Raw genomic sequence first — 20,522 nt, 5'->3', positions numbered from 1 at the left:
TGTACTGCATCTATCAATTGTAGGACTGCATCTTGATGTTTAATATTTGTCCCTTGGGAGGACAGCAGTCTTCTTTCTTTCCATAAAGCTCCATGTACATGCACTACTCTAAAGGCATATTTGGAATCAGTCCAAATATTCACTGTCTTCTCTTCACTCAGCTCGAGTGCTCTGGTTAATGCGATTAGTTCTGCCCTTTGTGCAGACGTGTTAGGTGGTAGTGATTTTGCTTCTATTACTACATCAATTGTAGTTACCGCATATCCCGCGTATCTGGCTCTGTTCTCCATGAAGCTGCTTCCATCTGTAAAGAGTTCCCACTCTGGTTGCTCCAGGGGGACATCCTTCAGATCTGTTCTTGCTGAATAAGTGTGCTCGATGACTTCTAGACAGTCGTGCTCTAATGGGCTTTCCTCAGCTGTGGCACCTAGAAATAGAGCTGGATTCAAGAGGTTAGTTGTTTTTAGTGCAACATCATCCTGCTCAGTCAGGGTTACCTGAAACTTCATCATCCGGCTTGGAGAGAGCCAATGGCCCTTCTTTTGTTCCAGGACTGTAGTTACCATGTGTGGCACATAGACATCTATGTGTCTTCCCATTGTGAGCTTCCTGGCTTCCTGTATCAGCAGTACGGTAGCTGCCACTGCCCGCAGGCATGAAGGCCATCTGGCACTTACGTTGTCGAGTTGTTTGGAAAAGTAACTCACCGGCCTTTTCTAGCTTCCCAGTCGTTGGGTCAGGACTCCCAGTGCCAGTCGCTGCCTTTCATGCACGTACAGCTGAAAGTCTTTAGACAGATCAGGTAACTCCAAAGCAGGAGCAGTTGTCAGTGCTTCCTTTAACTTCTGGAAGGCCTCTTTCTGTGGTTTGCCCTAGGTGAACGGCTGCGTCTTCTGAGCCTCATACAAGGGTTTTGCAATCAGTCCATAGTCTATGATCTACAGGCGACACCACCCTGTCATTCCGAGGAAGATCCGCAGCTCGTGTAGATTCTGGGGCTCTGGAATAGCACAGATAGCTTGAATACGATTAGTACCCAGTTTTCTCTGCCCTTGTGAGATTTCACATCTTAGGTAAATCACAGTCTGTTGGGCAATTTGTGCTTTTTCTCTGGATACCTTATACCCTCCCATTCCTAATGAATTTAAGATCTCAATGGTTACCTTTATGCAGGTCATTTCTTCCTCTGTTGCAATCAAAATGTCATCTACATACTGGAGTAATAAATATTGGTCTCTTGGTACTTGCTCTTCTCTGGTCCAGATTTCCAGTTCTTTTGCCAGTTGACTTCTAAAGAGAGTGGGGGACCCGTTGTACCCTATCGGTAATCGAGTCTAGGTGAGCTGAGTTTTTCTTTTACTTTCTGGATGTTCCTACTCAAAGGCAAATAGTTTCCTACTTTCTTGGTCAAGGGGTATACAGAAGAAAGCATCTTTTAAGTCAATTACAGTAAACTATTTATATATCTCTTTTACGGATGCTAACAATGTATAGGGATTGGCAACTACTGGATGAATGTCTTTTGTTATTTCATTTATACTTCTTAAATCCTGTACAAGTCTATACTCACCATTGGGTTTCTTCACTGGGAAAATTGGGGTGTTGTATTCCGATTTACATTCCTCTAGAATTCGATATTTTAAAAATTTATCAATGGTCTTTGCTATTCTCTGTCGTGCTTCTGGTTTTATAGGGTATTGTTTAATTCGTACAGCTTTTGCTCTTTCTTTTAACTCTACATGTACCGGTTGTGCCAATTTAGATTTTCCAGGTACATCTGTTTCCCAGACAGAGGGAATTACTGCATCTTCTACTTCTTTAGGAATATTAGAAATTGGTTTTTCTTTTATCATCAAAATCTTTCCTGTCTTAGACTCCGGAATTTTCATTACGAGTTCACCATTCTCAAAAGTAATTACTGCCTCCAGTGCTGCCAGTAGATCGCGCCCTAAGAGCGGAGTTGGGCAGTCTGGCATGTATAAGAATTCATGGGTCAAGATCTTATCTTCAAAGCTCAATTCTAGGGGTTGCAAGAATGGCCGTACTTCCTCCTTCCCTGTGGCTCTAACGACTGCTGCTGACTTGTTCTCGATTTGCCCCTCAAGATAATTTAGTACAGAATGTGTGGCCCCCGTGTCAATGAGAAAATCTACGTCTTTTCCTTCTAAATGCAAAGTCACCATGGGCTCCCTTGATCCTGGCTCTCTCTCATGTAAAACCATGACCCTGGCTACACCCTCCAGCTGATGTTCACCACTTTGATTAAACATACTGTCTAACTGAGGCTGACTATTCTGGCTAAACCGGTTTGGACACTCCCTTTTCCAGTGTCTCTCCATCTGACAATATGCACACTGATTCAGACTTAATCTACCATGACTAGAACCTCTGCCAAAGCCACTTCTATTAACGCCACGACCACCTCTACCACGCCCCCGCCCCTGTCTCTGTAAGACTGCCAAAAGGCTTTGCCCCTGTTTCTTGACAATTTCTCTGTCCCTGTTATTATAAACTTTCCAGGCAACCTCTAGGAGTTTATCTAAGTTTCTTAACTCTTCACTTTCCAGTTTCTGTAGCTTTTTCCTAATATCTTCCTGTGCCTGACCCAGAAAAATAAAGGCAAGCCGAGTTCTTCTTTGCTTACTGTCTACTTGAAGATCAGTATATCTTCTTTCAGCGGGTGTGGGCGGGGGAGCAGGATAGCTTTGAGCAGGTGTATGTGGAGAAGGGGGTTTCTCTGAGCAGGCAGAGGAGGGGCAAGCGGAGGAGTGGCTGGCACAGGCAGAGGAGGATAATTACTTTCAGCAGACAAAGGTGGGGGTGAAACATATTGTGCTGGCGTGCGCGAGGGGGGTGTAAGAGAATCAGGTGGGGTCAGGGTGAGCGGGGTAGAACTTGGTGTTGAGGGGGCCGTGGTGGTTCCGGGAGCCATGGGAGATACCAATAATTCCGATTCCAGTTCGTCTCTTTTTCCCTCTAAAATTTCACTTAAAACTGCATGTTCCATACAATGCTTATTTTAGACGCAAGCCAGACACTTATTATTCTCAAGCTTCATTGCTTTCATTTTGTCAAGCCACAAAACCGGTTTCTCAAGCAAGCACAGAAATAAGTCAATATATGGTAATTGTTCTACCCTTCCATCTTGTGTACAAAGCGATCTAAGTTGCATAATAACCTTCACATCAAAAGACCCGTTTTTCGGCCACCTCTGATTTTCAGGCAAAGCGTATTTTGGCCAGTGAACATTACAATATTCAATTAACTTATCTTTTCGTAATTCCTGACCGAAGTTCCCCTCTTTCCAATGTGCTAACAAACAACCCAACGGAGAAGAACTTGGTATAGAGGCATTATTGCTGCCCAAAACCTCTTTTAACCCTTTTAGTTTCTCCATATTACAGATACATAAAAACCACAGATGCCGAACCTGCAACGCTTTCGCGATGTCTGACGGACGGCTGCCTAGGCAATACCACCAGGAATTCCTTTTGCCCAACCAAGCGTAGCTTTCGCTGCGTCTTAATGGCAGGCCCCCAGACCAGAGAATAAAGAACCTTACCTCTCACCAGGGGTCGTTGTGAGCGGCGAGGGTCGCGGCTCCGATGGGCTCCCCGAGAAATCACCCGGTGCCGGCTGGAGCGTGATCGGGTCGCGGGGTCCTGGCTGCGCCCACAAGGTCCCATCTGGGTCGCCAAAAATGTTAGCGTAGGAAAACATATAACCACACAGAGGCGATCATATGCGGTTCTTTATTCCAGCGCGCGGGACACCGGGGTGATAATACACCCAAATCTGATGTCCGAAGCATACAGAGTCGATTCGTGATTTTTATAGTTTAAATTATACACATGTTAACTAACCCCCACCCCTAGATACTGATTATCCTATTCCTTAGTTACTATCTTAAATCATACCTACGCTTCTACCCTGATCCACACTTGATTTGGTTAAAACAATAGCATGGAGCTGTTTACCGAAGCTGACGCTTGTTCCCAGCTAGCTGCGTCAAGTTCCAGTTGTACGTTCTCTACTTTCCTCCCCCTACACATTGCTCAATCTAGAAATTATATTTTTTAACCCTCCACCAACATTTACTGTATAGTAATTGCACAGTAATTATTTTTGTCATAATTTTCTCATTAATATACAAAGCAAAAGTTCTGTCAAAAAAGTTTACTAAGTTGTGGGTTTATCTGGCATCCTAGTGTTTAAGGAGTTGTTTAAGTTAAAATCTGAAATCACCTTCCTGGGAAAGTGAAAGCCATGATGAAGTGCGATGTATGATCTCTGATCACCAGTGGCCATCTCCTCCGTCCATCTGATCTCTGGGAGGAACTGAGGTCCAGCTCATGGATCCCTCTGGATGGATACAAGGAGGCAGCTGATGAATGCTATGAAATTTGTCTCTCCTGCTCAGTCGTAGTTCCTTCTGCTGGTGTCTGTGGAAGCTGGCCCTTTCCTTGACATACCTTTGAGCAGGAGAGAACCACAGAAAAGACAGGACTGGGCTAGGCAGTAAACATCCTTCATGTGAAGACAAAAAGAGAAGCTTAGGGAGGAGGTGTGGGTGCTGTCTAGCCCATTTTGTCTGCTGTCAAAGGCCTGTCTGTATTTTTAACTAGTCAGTGCAGGCAGTTTCCTTAAAAATCAAAATGGGTAACATTCTTGTGTACGTCAATGAATATGCAAACAGACAAGTCCGAAGATCCATTGACTTCAAATCTCTTAACCAAATGAGAAATGTTAGAACAATTCACAGGGAAAGCAAAACAGAACTAGGACAACTTATTCTTTGATAGAAGATATCACTGCTGTCTTTAATTGGTCATAGCTCTGAGTACATATGACCACCTTTCTTTGCTGTTATTCGATAAACAAGTTTAAGGTAATGCCCCTCGCAAAAACCAGGATGAGGATCCATTCAAAGATTGCTCTTAAAACTAAATACAGTTTTTAAAAGGCATGTTATGCAAAGCGCCTATGATGGTTGTTCTTGAAAATGAAGGTAAGATTTTGAGAAGAAATTAGAAATGTTTTTATATTTGTCATATGTTTTCTTTAACACCGTATGAACCCTTGTCTGCTGATCAGTTAAGTTTATCTGCAAATATGAAGTGAGGGGAAAGAGATTATTCAGATGAAAATCTGTATGGTCTAAAGCCTTCTATTTCATAAAAGAAATCAGATCCAAATTCAACTAGTAGTGATTCAGTAGTTAGCAGTGAACAGTTATTGCTTGGTCAATGGCAAAATGAGAAATCGAGATGATATCTACTTGGTATTTTTGAAAAACTCTTTTCCACCTGAGGCAAATGTATTTGATGATGTTAGTAAACATCAGAGTTGCATGGGAAATGAAGCTGCAGGAATTTTGTAGGACATTTGATTTTTATTTACCTAATGGTCATGACTGACATGTGTGGTAAATGAGGCCAGATGTTAGATAAAAAGTCCACTGTTTTGGCTGCGTATAAATTTTTTTTTGTAGACATTCTTTCTGTACTGTTTAAACCAGAGTACACTTTTCATTAACTTCAGTGGATGGAGGATCATGCCCTTGCATCATAATTTTATTGAATCTTCTTGGAAAAAGTGTTCACATAAACCCTGGAAATGTTTCATGTTTCAGAGGAAACAGAGTACATTACAATTATGTTTAGAGAATGAGGAGAAAGACTTTAAATTAGAACAGATTCTTATAGACTGTATTTTCATTAATGGCAAATTCTAGAAAGGTTTACATGGTATAATTTTCATTTGATGACTGGGGGGTATAGTAAAGATGGAAGGTATTTCCAAGTCATTGCTGTTAACTTGTTACTTGTTCTGTGAGTATAACAAAATTTCTGGCTGCTCTTCTGGAAATGACTGAAAAATATCTGTGAAATTAAGAAAAAACATCTGAAAATTTACCATCTTCAGTAGAAACTCATCTAATTTTAATGTATGCTGTGGGTTCAAATTTATGTTCCTTTGTCACTAAGCTAATCTGAAAGAGTTTAATTGGGAAATACCTATTACCCTTTTCCTCAGTGGGACTGAGCTTTCAAACCTATTCAAATTCATCATCAGTCTTGTACAAATTATCTTAGAAAGCCCAAGGAAAATTCAATGGAAATATTTCCCTCAGGATCCACCATACTGATTATGAAAAATATCCATGCTTAATACTGAGTTTATGCTTATATCTTCACTACTTACCATGAAAGAGATTCAGCGTATACATTCATGTGGAGCCAGAGATGTTGCAAGCACTTACAGCTCTGATAAATTTTGTAACAGCTTGCATTTACACCAAACTCTGCTTTGCACTTCTGACAAAAATACATATGTAACTCCCAGGGCATAACATGTGTGTTCATTTTCTCACCACACATGCAAATCTGATGCATTAGACTTGACAGTGTATAATAGAACATTTCCTATTTTGAACTAGCTCTACTACCACTCTGTCATCTTCTGCAACAACCATTTACCTTTCCTAGGGTGAACCACAAATGTTTGCACTCAGGAAAAGTTGACAGTGACATGCAACACTGATTTCTTGTCATTACCATCAGCTGCATGATCCTGTAATGTACAACAGCAGCAGGAACTCAGTTGTGAAATCAAGACCACACAGTTGGCTTTTGGGACCTTCTATGTTAGTGTTGTGAAATTCCTATGGAGTATGGCATCCTTTTCTTTAAGAATGCATAATTTTCTTACAAGTAGTGTTACTGTTTGCTTCCTATTAGGCTTGCAAAATTGTGACTGGCACAGTCTCAGTAGGAGCTTATTTTCCTTTTATTGTTTAAGTTAAATTTTGTGCTCGGCCTGATTTTTCATCAGTTTGAAGGTCAAATTCTTTTACAGATCAAGACAAAATCAGATTACGTTCCCTGTTTTTGGAGAACCACAGTAATGTTAACATTTCTTCACTTCCTGTATCAAATTTCTGATGCCATCAGAAAAGAGGTTTCAGCAGCATTGTCATCAGAAAGGAGTTCAGGAGTGGCAGGGGCACCTCTAATTCACATTGGTATTTTTAAATCCATGACAGAATAGTGAAGGCAGCAGGAGATGCAGACTTTCTTCAGTGTCCACCTTACTGTAGACTTCTGTTGTCTGGTCTTATTTCAGTTGTACAATCAAGGAGCTATTAAATTTTGTCCCTCCTGTTCTCTTATGTTTAAACATGTGTTTTCATGCAAAATTACTGACATCATTAGCATCTCATCCATTTGCCCATTAATGCTCTTTTGCACATGATAAAAAGCTATTCCTGTTACTGAAACAGCTCATATGCCAGGCTTGAAGTCTCTGGAATGACAGCACAAACATTTTACCACAAATAATCAGCTGGTTGCCTTCTTAGGTATTTAAAGACCTGTTTGCTTCTCTTTGACCTGGTGGGTACCTGAGGTTTAAATATTCATGCTTTTAGAGCTTTGTGGGAACCCCACGCAGGACCCTGAAGACAGTGTCCTGTTTATACCCAAGGTAGAATCAGCAGATTTTAGGAAGAATGGAATTCAGGAAGTGGTGGAACAGCAGTCCCAGGCTGGGTGCCCTGTGCTGCTTCCTGCTGCAGCCAGCTTGCTGTCTCTGCAGGCACTGGTGCTGATGCTCTCTTGGAGGGAGGGATGACTGCAGCTTGCTTGTTGTGAATGCTGGGTTTATCAAACGCTGCTACTTAAAAGCATTGTTTCTTAAACCAACCAAACAAGGGAATTAAACAGATTATAGGCTTATGTTAGAACAAGTGAAAGACAGAAAGCGTGTAATTGGAAGGTGGAGTGTTTTGACAGCTTCTGCAGATGGCAATAGACAGAAAGGAGGATTGTGCAACTTTTTTTTAATAAGGCTCAAATAATTCCAGCAGCTTTTTTGAGGGTATTGTATTTGTCATGAGATGTATGACTGCATCTCTTTCTAGGTATTGGTTATGAAAATTTTACTTAGGCTTTTTTGGTTTTTCCCTTCACGATCCAGAACATTTTTTGAGCAATACTATTGTTCAGTTTCTGCGCTAATTTTTGAAGTAATCCTCTGATTTGGTTTTGTATTATATTATATTATTTTCTGGAAGGATAAAATGTGTCCAGAAGGATCAGGAATTCAGTATTGCCTCAGAAACTTTTTGTTGTTTTATCACTCAACAGTGTTTTCATATTTAGTATCATGTCTGTTGCAAAATATTTAAATGGAAGATTGTTTCAGAATACTTATTTTTCAGAAACTTATATAAAAATATTACAGTGAAGAATTCATTTTTTATGATTTTGCTTTTGCCTTTTAAAAACCAAAATAGTTTCTTGAGGGATATGTTTGTCCACATCTATTTTCTCTCCAGCATATGAAATGACAGGCTATACAAAGTGCCCAAATATTAATTTTTGTGGCATGTCTGTGTATTCATCTGTCAACCTTCAGTGGATTTTCTGGTTTTCTATTAGCTTGTCCCAAACTGCTGGCAAGCTAAATTTCTCTAACAGAACATCAATTCACTGCATTAAACTCCTATTCTACTCTGCAAGATGTATTGATTATTTTTTTCTCAGCAAAGTGACAAATACCATTTTCATGACAATAATAGAGATTGATTACCATTTTATAGAACAGAGAAAGAGAAAATATTGCTGGAAGAACCTTGAGGCTAATAAAAAATTGGGAAAAAGATCGTTTGGATTATTAAAAAAATAATTAATTCATCTGTTGCTGATGAAGCTGAAGTATTTTTGATATGAAGAAAACTAGAGTAAATGCATGATCATTGCTGAAGTGAGGCAGATTTAAGTGTGTTTGTAATGTTTGGTGCCTGAAATCACTTGAAGAAATGCTAGTAATTTTGAAGGGCTCAGACTATGAATTCTGTAAAACTGTAATAGTTTTTTCCTATGCATGTAGGTATGCATGATGACATATGCGTGATCATGCTGTGTTAACTTGATCAGTGGAAGTTGAACCTGGAAGACCACGGAAATATTGTTGGGCTTTGTATAGGGGCATCTATTGTGAACCCCAAAGGAAATAAATTTATTTTGGTTTTTTTTTTATTATTTTAATTAGTTTCATTTGCATCTCACTTTATCTTTGCTGGAGATATAAACTTCAAGTCGGGGCTCCTTTACTCTTCTCTCACACCTTATCCACTCTAAATGAAGCTGGACTGAGAGTCAGTGAGGGATCAAGATGAAACTTGAGTATTTAAATTTTACCTGGAGTTTGTTTATTCGTGACATGGCTTCACAGTAAAGTATAATAACAGAATTCATGCAGGGTATAACAACATATACAGTTTACATGTATTTTTATGTATTATCTCATATTTAATGTTATGGATACTTTCATATAAGGCAGAGTCTTCTGTGTGTAATATGACTGTAAAATTCACCTCACATTCATCAACCTTGTATGAATTTTAGGTTTTTTTTTTTTACTTCAAAATATATTTTTCTGATTGATTTACAATTGGTAAGCCAAGGTTATGGTACAAAGAAAGACTTTTAAACAAACTGGAAGGTAGGACAGAGAAGAAAAAAGTTTTACAAATAACTCTAGTCCCTGAAATGACACTTGCTTTTGCATTTAGTTTATTCTCCGATTTTCTCCATCAAGAAATACGAAGAACTACAATTTTAGTCTAGGAAATGAAATTCAGAAAAGTAAGCTTACAGGGATAAGCCAGCGTAATATGTTAAACTAATTAATTCTGTATCCCTTGCACATGTGAATATGTGGGCACAACTTGGAAAATTTTACTCCTGCCTCCATATAAAAAGTTGTAAGTTACCACAGTTCTTATTTAGTGCTGAACCAAACATGGTTTGAGGCAGACAAAAACAAGAAATGTTTCAGAATTAAGTGTGAGGGCATACATTTTGCCTCATTTAGCATACTTACCCATGTCCAAATGTTTGGCTTTTTTTTCTTACAGTTCACATTAACTATAAAGCTTATAAAGGATTTTTGTTGCCAGATTTTTTTTTTAATTGGAAGAGTGAGATAATGTATTGTTTGCCCTCTACTAATTCTATATACATATATGTTTAAAAAAATGCAGATCAACAGAGCTGGAGATTTAGTATTCAAATGTAAAAGCAGAACAAATTAATGAGTACATACATCCCACTCTGGAATTTTCATAGGAGCCTAGCGGTTAAATTAACAAAAGAGACAATTTCTGTATTTGACTTTTCATGATCTGAACTCTTCACATACTACTCTAAAATTTTCAATGGTAAACTTTCAACACAAAAGTTATTTCAATTTATGGAAAACTGTTGAGCAGGAGAAGGTAAAATCATTACCTCATTATAAAAAGGAATGTTTATGACCTTTTAAATGACAGCTGTAGGACCAAAACAGCTGGATAAACAGGTTGAAATTTTTCAAAGTGGCACTTCTTTCTTGGGAGAAAAGTGTTTGAAATGTCTCTATGAAATCAGTTGTGGTTTGGTCTGAACATATTGTGGTTTGCCCATAGGTGGTAAAATTTGTGATAGTATATCCACCAGGTTACTTGGAAGAGCACTTGGCTCAGTCTCTGCTTTATATCTTGTGACTTTTGCAGTATGGTCACCTGGGATTTGCAGGAGTCCAGGTGTCATGTGGTGCTGGCTTTAAATTGTAAAACTTTGGGCTTCCACTTGACTAACTTGCAGTATGCTAACAAATATGTTTATGCCCCAAGAAATCAGGAAATCGGCATTGTTAAGGATTTAGGAGCAATCTCAATTTTCCTTAAATTTTCTGCTTGGGAAGAGGGCTCTGTCTCGATGAGATTGAGGATTTGCAGTTAGACTTCTGCAGAACAAAAGCGGATCCTGTGACTCCTTAGGTGCTTCCCACAAGAGCTGCTCTTGTGGGAAGCTGCTGCTGATCAGCCCTTAAGCACCCACATTATTTTCATGTGGAAGCTGGGGAGAAGTCTTGGCACTGCACTCCCCAAAGATGGCAGAAGGGCAGGGAGTGACAAGAGATACTCTTATCTCCTGTGGCATACTTCAACCTTGCTCCTCAAAGCATGGGGAATGTGGGCTCTGTGGTGAGCTCACTGCAGTTCTGACGGGATGGTCTCCCACAGTGTGCTTTAGTATCTCATTTAGGCTACATCCATGATGGTGCTGTCTGGTAACATGTAATATCCTCAGTGATGAATTTCACTGCTGTTTTCCAGTACAAAATTCTAAGTTCAGAGGAGTTCTGCCAACTAATAATGTGTTCATAACAGTATTGTGCTTCCACACCATTTTGTGAAAGAGGAAAGTTCACTGACAATTAAATAGTGTCAGAAAATAGTTAAATCTCCCTCTGTGACATTTTGCCAGATGTATTTATAGCTAAGTAATTCTATTTGACCATGCAAGACCAGGCAAATGCTTCTGAGTTGTTTTAAATATTGTCAGCAACTTGAACCTATGCAATCACAAGTAACGTATCACCAACTAAACAACATGTGAAATTCCTCATAGGAATACTGGCTGAATTTTGTTTTAGTGTCCTCACTTTGGCTTGAGATTCTGAAAGTAGCCCTAGAAATTCTTCTTTAAACTGTGCTGCACAAATTAATATTTGTAACTGATTTTGGAAGTGCAATGAGAGAACATGTCTGTTTCTCATTTTAATTTCAACTTTGAAACATAAATTTATTTAAATCATTAAAACTGAATATAATGCTTGTATGTGAAGATGAAATTATCATTGCATTTGCTATTTTTTAAATATCCTATTTTTGTAGTGAAATCTTTAAGTATTTAGCCAGATTAGGGACTGACTGTGGGATGAAGCCCTACTTTCATGCAGTAGGTGAAGGACTCTTAAATCAGTCTCTGGAGTTATTTAACGGTTACCAATTACTCCTTCATTGTAAACAATCAAAGTGCTTGTATCTGCAGGCAGTAGATAACCTGAGAATCAAATATATCAGCTCTGCCCAGATCCTTGAGGAGATTGTCCTGTCAGCTAAAACAAGAATAAAAGATGTGATTGTAAATAACATTTCTGGGGCAAGCAGGTTAGTAACATTCATTTGAAAAATAAATATGGAACCACCTGTAGCCCACAGTGGATATTAATTTCACATATGTCAGAAAGTAAAGCCTTAAGAAACTTGGGAGCTTTGCTTCCTGATTGTTCTAAATTATGGTTTGCCATCTTATGATGTGATCCCTGATCAGTTCCCTGATCCATTCTTTGCAAGGAGGCGTAATGGATAGCACTGATCCTGTCAGAGGTGTTGGAAACCCCTGCAGTTTGGATTCCTTGAATCATGAAGTTACTGCTAGCCCTACATTTTCCTTTTTTTTTTGGTGAGACTGCTGTGTTTATGCCTACATGCATGTCACAGGGATTTTACTTTTATATAAGAGTTAATGGATTAATGAATTAAATTGAATACTGTTTCTTACCCGTTAACTTTTTTCTAGTTTTGTTTCTCATTACCAATGATAAAAGAAGAGAAACTAGTCAGCTATAAATTTTGATTGAAATGTCTCCATCTCTATCCATAAAGTGGATGAGAAAAATGAAGGATTTTATATAACCTTATTTTAAATACCATCAGTATTAGAAATAATATAAATGTTACTGACCCTTAAAATTAATCCCACAGCACTGAAGTTATTTGAGATTTGGCCAATTAACACAAGTGCTGGAGCACAAAAAAAGCTTCCAAACCAGTAATATTGTGAGAGTTTCATTGAGAATACTAGGCTGATCCTGCTATAGATGGATGGTTGTGTTGATAGTTTAAGTGTCAAGCTTTCTTCTTTTATTTTGAGGGAGTGAGACGGTGGTGATAATTTCTTTATAGTCATTTCTGGTGGAAATATTTGGTAAATAAATGAAATGGAGGGGAAAGAGCAAATCTTTTAGCTGCTGTTTTCTTGTATAGACTCTTTTTTTTTTTTTTCTCCTAAAGATAGCTATTTAGTCCATTAGTGTGTTTCTTTCCCCTTGCAGGCTGGCTTCCTGTAGGTTTCACCGTAGAGTAGCAGGTGTACAATTCCAAAGTGTCTTTACAAGTGGCTCAGCAGGGCTTCCTGTGCCATACATTCACTGGAGACAGCTCATCTGTTTAATCCTTATGTTTTAGTCAACCTTTCTTATTATGCGGACAGGGCTCCCATGCTCAGCTGGATTTTGACTCTCAGAATGAATTGATGGAGCTCTTTGATCTTTGCTGTGTATTGCATCTGTTTCATCTTTCTTCTTAATGCATGAGCTTCCTAACGTCTAGTTAATGCTTTATTTTGTTTATTTTACCTTTTTCCGCTTGAACACATCAATTTTATTTTGTTCTTTTAGCATGACTTTTTATTTTCAATGAACTTGATTGCACAGCTTTAACATTATGATAATTAAGCTGATAAGGATATTTAAAACACAAGCAAAGACTGGGAGAGCCATGTCTTTTTCAGGGTTGGCACTTTGCATTTTAGAGCCTTGATTGGAATACTTTAAAGGGATTAGTGTGATTTTTTACAAATTCACAGATTATGCATCTGGTGATAGTGGTGATAAATAGTGGACATGCCAAAGAAACAGGTTGTGACAGCACACACGTTTGGAGCAGCCTGCTACTGGGTCCCGACACCTGAACTGCAGTGGCATTGAGCAGTAGTGGGCAGAGATGGTATAATGCAGAATTTTCTTGAGGAGTATCACCTTGACATCCTGACACATGAGCATATATATTTAAGTTCATCCCTTCTAGACTCCTGTTAATTAAACCAGCTCCTTAAGGACTGTTAAGAAGTTATAGTTTTTCATATCTGTGGGGTTATTCCACTCCAAGAAGTTTTGATTTAAAGACATTCAAAACTCCATGTTCTAACTCTAATGCCGAGCTACAGTTACATTTTGGGTTATCCTTTTTTTCCCCCAATCCTAAGTTTAAGTATGACGACCAGCAAGAGATTACTCTTTTTCAAATAAAGCCAGCAAATTAATAATTTTCGTTATACTTCTCAGTTGAAACTAGCACCACCAACAGAGCATTTTCTAATGGTATGATTGAGTCCTCTACTCATACAATGGAGTCTAAATTCTGTTCTTAAGAAGATTTCAATCAGTGTTCGACTTTAAGTGAGAGTAGAAATTTAATTTTTCTCATGATCAATAATGCTATAGTAGAAAGAGCATTTTCAAATGAGCAAAGAGGTCTAAGGCAGCAAAATTCTTGAGTCTTTGCTCATAAGAGGTTTTGATATATTTCACTGCAGTCTAGCATCTTACATGTATGGCATACTCAGAGCTGTTCCCCATTTTGCTGCATATACACACCATATATTGTCCCTTTGGGAATAGCTAGCATTTGGACACTAAAGTTTTTCTGGGTTTTTTAATGCTCTTTCTCTGGAGAGGGGTCTTTATGCAGAACTTCCACTTCCCTGTTTGGTGTGGTAAAACCTGGGGCAGTTGATTGTTACGTGATGGGGAAATCTACATTTAAAAATGGAGATGTATCCTCCAGTGGTGCTTCCTTGGTTAATAACACATGACACAGTCAATTACATGAGAATCTTTTACTATCTTTGTGCAAATACCATCTTTATAAGTGAGGGAAAAAAAGCATAAAACAGTATATTTTTGGAAAGAGCAAAATTTTTACATTTGAACTTGTTAAGCTTTATTTAAAAGGAACCATAGCCTCACAAAATTACTCATTTTAGGCTTGATTTCACTGTGGCATAAGTAGATAACACTGTTACTAGTGATAATTTCTGTAACGAAGAAGTAAAAGGAGATCTGAATCTGATCTAATACAATGACATCTGCTGTTGCTGCAGAAAAGATGATTTGATAATTTTTACCTGATATAATAAATATCTTTCCCCCAAACAAGCAAACTAACCCCTTCCAACCCCTTCCCTCCAACCCTAAACTACACTTCTCTTACAGTTAGCTTAGTACTTCTTTCAGGTATTTTTGACATAAGACTATGTAAGAGCTCTCTGTCATATAATACTGAAAATAATAGATAACTGACATTGATGTGAAAACCAGTTTAAAAATATATAAAGAAGAAATTTAGAATTTGCAAAAAAAATTATGAGACTTGGCCTCCTCGTTATCTTTTTTTTTTTTTTTTCCTTTGGAGTTTTTTACTACTCTGAAATGAATCACTAAATGAATCACTTGTAGAGTATTACCTGTCAGGAAATTACCTGTTTGTATTGAAAGAAGCTCATTAAGTGAATTTAGAAAACTATTAATATCCTGGATACCTGTGTTCGGCAGTTTCAAAATTTGAGACCTATCTTTGTAGAATCCAGACCCGAAATGTAACTACATTAACTCTATACTTTCTTTTTAATGAATTATACTCTATACTTTATTTCTAATGAATTATAATCAGACAATTTTAGTGGTTTATGTTATTGGATTTTACTTTTTTTTCTGTCTGTTGGGTGTTTTGTTTATGTCACTGTGATTGGATCATTGAAGTTACAACCTTTCTAATGGGTCATGTGCCAGAGTTTGTTTCTGCCACATTATTAGTGTTTTACGTGTTTCAATTTTATTCAGACAAAATGGATAATTTTATGAGACTACTTCAGCTGCATTTTTTATTTTGGGGAAAAATATAAAATGACACATTAAACATAAGTACCATATAATCTAAAGAGATTGTGTTGCTGTAGCATGGCAATATGTTTTCTCCAATGTATTTTCTGTTGTTTTCTCCAGAATAAGCATTTGTTCTATTGAGTTTTTATTTTGTTCTTGTGTGTGTGTGTCTGCCATCCCAGTTCCAGTCTACTGCAGGTGAGAACTTTTGCATAGGAGATGCCTTCAGGCTGTAGAAAAGGCTTTTTAACCACAACATTGGGCATGAGTTTCCTGTAAAACAGTACAAACACTGCCTTTAGGGAAGAACTATTGTTAGCTCCTGGAGTTGTGGTGCTCAGATATCTCACTTGACCTAGCAGGAGGCTCTCTGGGAAGGTGTTTTTATGTACTGTCATTCCATGAAGACAACGTGAGATTGAATTGCCTCATCTTTATAGAATGATACAACGCTCAAGCCCACTTCAAATCCAGAATTTTTAGTCTGACTGTTAATGAACATCTTGTCGTTTTTAAAAAATAGGCAAACAGACAGATTGATTTTTTTGTAGATTTCAGATCAGCCTTTCTTATTCCCATGAGCATTTCTGTTTTACAGATATATTGCCAGTAATTCAAGTGTACACCCTTTGTACTGATTTTTTGGGTCATTCTGTTAGGTAGGTAACAGAATTGAAATTGTTATCAAATGTGTTGCATTAAGCCATTCTGGCTTTGTGCTAAGTTAACTTCCATGCCATGAATGGGTAGAAGATGGGAGTGTGTATGAAGAATGAAATTGCTCCTTGCTTACCCTTACATTTTTTCTTGGACACTTGCTACTGGATATTGTCAAAGGCAGGATGTGGGTGTATATATATATGTATGCAGTGTCTATATTCTTAATAGTCAGTTTAAGAAGAGGTATGTCTGACTGCTAGTGCAGGTAACAAAACAGCAGAGCATTGGTGAAAGGGAGTGGCAAGGAAAAAACATTTGCAGCTTTCGGTCTTGTCTGTTGCCCTGGTTTTTCTGAGTTTTTTTAAAGCCTTGTACTTGTTCATAAGATGGAGTCAGTTCTTTAGTTTCTGCACAATATTAGGAGCAGTTTTTCAGTTTCTCACACATTGGAACATAAACAAACCTTCTTGTTTCTGATCACTGTCTGGTTTTTACATATTTCTAGCCTGAAAATAATGTTGGTTGACTCTGGTCTGGCCAGTGGAGTGAGGAGGTAGTAACCCCAGAAGCCAATCCACAAATGTACAAAAATGAAAGAAATGAACAGGCTTGCTCTCTTTTTGGGGAGCAGCTCTTTCACTGAAGACCTCTTGCCTCCCTGTTGTCGTTTCTGCGTGTCGCTTTCACGCTTGTCAGCATCTGGCCACCCCAGGACAGAACAAAAGTCCTTTAGTTCACGTGTCCTGACAATATTAAAGTGAGATAAAACTGGACCTGCTCATCATGCTGCAGGTGGGGAAATAGTCCTTTTCTCCTTTTTTCTTTCTTTGTCAGTTCCTAGAATATAGGCAAGGTTGTTTTCCTTGCAATGCATTAATATTTCACCTCTGCTCATTCTGTGCTAAGGATTGACACAACATGTGGCCTCTTGCCATGGCGCTGCCCTCTCAAGAAGCTACGTGTGACCTTTGCAGACATTGTTCTGCATTGTGAAACTTTATGCACTCATTCTTTTCAGTCGAATATATGTGCACTTTATACTGCAAGCTAACTGCTTAAAAAAAATTAAAAAGAAAAAAATATCCATGGCTATTTCAGGTGCGTGTGATATGCCAAAATGAGAAACCATGCCCCAAGGTCTCTATCTGTAACTGTGTATGCTTTTTCTTGGAGGGGGGAGTCAGTGAGTGAGAGGGTCAGTGTGTCACCAAGCCTTCAAAGTTCCTGTTTTCAGGAAGAGCTTCACTGCAGATGGGTTTTGGTCCTTGGACCCAGGCTCTGCTATATGTGCTTGCTTAAAGCTCTGCACTGGTTGGTATTAGTGTACCTCCCTGCACTAGCTTTGTGCCCTTGTGTTACACTTTTCCTTCTCCTGGTTTGTGTTTTCTAGCAGAATCAAACATGTAAGCTCCTTTATAATTGGCAGTGGCAGTGCATTAAAAGTTAATTTAAAAACCCACTGGATTTCAGTGTGAAGAGTGGTCCTTTCATTACATTGTTCATTATTTTAAATGTATAATTTACATATATTATTGTTTAATTTCGCTTAATTTTTTTTGTAATGAGGTACTAAATGGAAGATTTACAGGATTTATGAGAGTAAAATGGAAGGTTTATTAGATGGACATTCTTAAAATTAAGCTTGTGAATAGGTTGTTTTATTTTGATTTTTTTTCTTTAGATAATGTATCCTACTCTTTTCTATACTTCTTTCTACATTGGATCTTTGGGATTTTAGGGAGTGTTTTGTTTTTTTGGTGTTTTGGGTTTTATTGCCTCCAATATTCTGTGTTCTCAGAATGTAGCAAATACTGTGGAAATCCTGGAGTAATCCAGTCTTTGCCAAAATAAACCTTTCTTTTGAGGCTGTAACATCATTATTATGGCCATGTCTTATGTTTTCTTTTTTAAACTTAATATACTTTCAGTTAACCATGGCCTAGCCTTTGTTTAATCTCCCTCCATGCTAATGAAATTTTTCTTTTACCTGACCCTGAGTTTACTCCTCCTTTACCACTCACTTTCCTTTTCTCCTGTATCAAGTATGTTTTTCAGTGCCTTCTATGGAGGTCTTTGTGCATTTCTTTTGTGTATTCCCCTTGATATGTTTCCTTTTCTCTGAACTTCTTATTGTATGGAGGATTTGATAATTCTAATATTTTTGTCTCAATGGACAGGGGCAAAAACCCCCCTAGCAAATATGGCTGATTTTTCAAAAGGCTTAAGAAATTGAGGGCCAGAGTACTCGGAGGAGGTGCCCCGCCCTCCTGCAAAAATTACATCTCTAATTCCTGTAATTTCGATCATCTCATAATTTTTACTATTTATGTTGCTTTGCTTTAGACAGTTCATAGATAAATGGAATCATTCCATTTGGAAGAGACATCCAGAGGTCAACTAGTCCAGCCTCCTGCTTCAAGCACTGTTAAAACTGAATTCAGACCAGTTTTGCAATTTCCATGAGAGCTAATAGAGAGAGCTAGTCTATCCATCCAGTGTAAAAGTCATTCCACCAGTATCCAAGTATAAAAAGGGGTATAATAATTCATGCTCAGCGGAGTCCATCCACAGTCATGCTGTCCATCCTAGTGATGACGGAGGAGAGTGTATTGACAAGCCCAGTTGCCTTGTTTATCACAGCCGAGGGTACGTGAAGTTAATTCCATATTTTTGCACAGTGATCTTTGAAGTAATGAAAAGGAAAAGAAGTGTGAATAAGAGAAAAAACTGATGTAGCTGTTGAAAATGGACAAAAGCATTTTCTGCTGGGGTCCCAAGTTTGATCCTTCATTCTTGCTTCTTTAAAATGAGTGGTCAGGTCAATCTGTATCTGTCAGAGACCATCCAGTTTGTTTTGCAGCTTTGCCAGCTCAGATCTGTTCTGACAGCTTAGAAACCTAGTCAGGTCTGTACTGGTGGCTGACTGGAGATATTTCTAGGGATAGAATTGTGTATCTGATGATTTTGGTTAACTGTCCAGAAAAATGAATCGATAGTTACAGCAGCCTCCTCTTTTTGTGTACTTCTCAGGTCCCTCAATCATTTGTGATGCTCAGTTATTTCTTCTTGCCTTAAATTGCTGTGCTAAAATCAAGACTATTTCTTCATATTTAGCTGCTGCCTAAATAAAGCAAGATCTGGTTTGAGTAAAGCAATAGAAATGAGAGCAAATAATTCATGAAGGTCTTCCTACCGAGTAGAACCTTCTTGGTGGTAGATATTTTAATAAAGTGAATTATTCAGGAATTTCTAACAGTGTTTGTATTGGTGTCAAATGTTGTGGAGGTATTTGAGTTAGATCTCAATTTGTTAACAATCGGGATATAGGATGCAAAGCAGAACTGGTGTAGTCTTCAATATCTGCCTGAGAAACTGGTTGACTACTTCAGTCATCCAAAATAAATGAAACAATGACATCACGTTTGAAAGTGTAATTTGTTTTCTTGTCCTCATCCTTTCCAACAAATATCAGAAAGCAATTAGCTGTGCTTAATAATGAATTATGAACACCATTATTATTCCTGTATTCAGCCTCCTAAACTTTCCAAATGAGGAAGTCACACAGGAAACTTTATTTAACAAATTTAACTTCTCCAAAGGCAAAGTAGGTTCTGCAACACTAATTTCAAGGGAATAAGGTCAGGATGTAATTGTTACTCCCCCTATTTTTAACTGTTGATATTTTCTGTTTGCATTTCAAGAAAGCGTGAAAATTTCAGCTGAACTGCATGTGAAAACTTTCAAGAAAAAATGTATTGTTTTAGTGAATTTATTAAAAACAGAGATAATTTCATGCTGTGAAGTCCACAAAATCTTCTTCATGATTGAGCCAGTATTGCTAGATACCAACTTAAATATGAAACTAGCTTTCAGTTAAGGTGAAGTAAACATAAGATCACTTTTTCTGAAAAGATATGGTTTTGGAAAAGCAGTCTTCGGTCCAAGTGCCAGGGCAGCCAATGTACCAATAATCCCAAACTGATCCAGAAAATTTTTACATGTCCTTATAAATTTGTGTTCATTGATTATTATGCTCTGTTTAGTTAAGTGGAACTGTCAACAGGGATTTTGAAATTTACCAAGTTAGTTGGGGGGGGGGTTTTGTACCAGAATGCATTATTCTGATAGCTTGACAAGATATCAGAAACGTTTGTTTCTACTTCATATGAGCCACCTTCCACTAACTTTGTCGTGCATTTGGTTTGTAAAAAAAGGTCTTGCAGTAACAGCGCGAGATTGTTTAATGTGCTCTAAATGAAAAGCCCAAAAATACTCCTGTTTCTAGACCAATGCTGAAATTCACC

General features: G+C 38.0%; 1 long non-coding RNA gene across 2 annotated transcripts in view; it reads left to right on the top strand.

Annotated features, from left to right (window-relative positions):
- LOC134550038 (uncharacterized) overlaps positions 1-20,522 on the top strand; it is an 80,923-nt gene that overhangs the window by 33,929 nt on the left and 26,472 nt on the right. The window lies entirely within an intron of this gene.

The sequence above is a fragment of the Prinia subflava genome, chromosome 4 (assembly GCF_021018805.1).
Source record: "Prinia subflava isolate CZ2003 ecotype Zambia chromosome 4, Cam_Psub_1.2, whole genome shotgun sequence".
In the NCBI taxonomy this organism is placed as follows: Eukaryota; Metazoa; Chordata; class Aves; order Passeriformes; family Cisticolidae; genus Prinia; species Prinia subflava.
The sequence above is the reverse complement of the archived record's forward strand: the minus strand, read 5'-3'. Positions and strand labels throughout refer to the sequence as shown.